The sequence below is a fragment of the Microtus ochrogaster genome (assembly GCF_000317375.1).
Source record: "Microtus ochrogaster isolate Prairie Vole_2 chromosome 14 unlocalized genomic scaffold, MicOch1.0 chr14_random_2, whole genome shotgun sequence".
Classification (NCBI taxonomy): domain Eukaryota; kingdom Metazoa; phylum Chordata; class Mammalia; order Rodentia; family Cricetidae; genus Microtus; species Microtus ochrogaster.
Window position 1 is genome coordinate 4,027,904 of NW_004949097.1, and position 2,223 is coordinate 4,030,126.

The window sequence follows — 2,223 nt, forward strand, 5'->3', positions numbered from 1 at the left end:
GCACTCTACAGTCTAAGTACCCTACAGTTCTGCACCCTACAGGCTCTGCACCCTACAGCTCCACACCCTACAGCTCTGCACCCTACAGGCTGTGCTATGCACTCCACAGTTTATGCACCTTACAGCTTCTTCTTGCCAATGACTAGCTGCATTGGAAACTCCAGGGCTGGCTGCTTCTGCAAAGTTCTTTCTTGGTCAAATTTGGCTCCTCCCTGGTTTCTGTTGACCCTCCTGTGGAGAGCTCTGCACTCTGGAAGGCTTCCAGACAACCTTCCTTCTCTACCCTCTCCACCAGAGATCAGGCTTGTGCCATACTCCACCCCACCACCCATCCTCTCTAAACACAGTTCTTCCATCTCGCTCCCACAACCCTTTACTCCTGTCAGGATAGAGCACCTAGATTAACAAACACAAGAGAAGGCGAGGTCAGTACTGCCTGCGTTGTTCTGTACAGTCAGAATCAGTGTTCAGTATAAACCTTTAATCCTTAAAACCCCTTTAAATTATTGAACTTGGTCATAAATTAGAAAATTATGTTAGTAGGTTGCATCTTAAAAGTGAGTTCATTCTGCTTTAATAATTTTAGATGGAAAAGTGGGACTGGTTCTAAGACATTCTTGTGAGGAGTTATATTTAACCTCCAGTAAACATCCCTCAGTTAAGAGACAGAGTAACCTACAATGCAATGCAAAATCTTGGGTCAGGGGCTGGAGAGATGGCTCAGTGGTTAAGAGCACTGACTGCTCTTCCAGAGGACCCGGGTTCAATTCCCAGCACCCACATGGCAGCTCACAACTGTCTGAAAATGCAGTTCCATGAGATCTGACACCTTCACACCAATGAACATAAAGTTAAATAAATCATTAAAAAAAGAATCTCAGGTCACAAAGACCATCCTTTAATGTTTCTCTGGATGTTGAATGATGTGGACACAGTTACATTGTTCTCCAGCACTCACCAAGCACTTCATGAGCAACTTCTGAGCAACATTACAGATTCTAATGGCTGACAATCAGTTCGGACAACCTGTTTATTTAGTAAAGAATCAAATTAGTAAAACCAATAGTATCAACAAAACCCACTATTGAACTGACCACTGATCATGCAAATAATTTAGCAAACACTGAAAGTCCCTTATATAGGTATATATGTGTGTATATATATATATATACACATATATGTTTAAACACATATCTATGTTTTTGTTTTGTTTGTTTGTTTTTTGAGACAAGATTTCTCTGTAGTTTTGGTACCTGTCCTGGAACAAGCTCTTGTAGACCAGGCTGGCCTCAAACTCACAGAGATCCACCTGCCTCTGCATCCTGAATGCTGGGATTAAAAGCGTGCGCTACCACCGCCTGGCATATCTATGTTTATATATATAAAATATTTGTTTATTATGTATACAGTGTACTGTGTGCATGTTTGCCTACACAAGAAGGTATCAGATCTCATTATAGATGGTTGTGAGCCACCACATTGTTACTGGGAATTGAACTCAGGATTTCCAGAAAACTGGTTAGTGTTCTTAACCTCTTAGCCATCTCTCCAGCCCCTGAAAGTCCTTTGGTTTCTGTTACTCTGTTGTTTGAAAAAAAAAAATAGATGCTCCCAAAATACTTAGATTAGGGGCTGGAACTGGGCTCAGCAGGTAAAGCACCTGCTGTATAAGCCTGGGGACTTAAGTCTGAATCCCTTGCACCTCTATAAAAAGCTGGCGCAGTGGCACAGATTTGGAACCCCATGGCAGAGACAGGTTGATCCCAGGGGCTTGTGGGGGCAGCCAGTCTGGCAACATGCCAAGTTCCAGGTTCATCAAGAAACACTGTCTCAAGAGCTACGGTGGGCTGGGCAGTGGTGCCACAGGCCTTTAATCGCAGCCCAGAGGCAGGCAGGTCTCTGTAAATTCAAGGCCAGCCTGGTCTACAAAACAAGTTCCAGGACAGTTCGGAGTGTTTCATAGAGAAACCCTGCCTCAGAAAAAACAACAAACAAAACAAAACAACAACAACAAAAAAAAAAACCTAGGGTGACAAGCCAAAGGGGACAACACCAGCACCTGTATCAATATCCAGTAGAATTCTGATTTCCAGTACACACTCACACAAATACAGCTTACGACCAACAAAATAAAATGACTTAATCTACATAGTAATTAAGCTGTCGCCTGAATCATTTATACAATTGTGGTTTCCAGTTTGTTGACATTAGTTTTCTAAAACA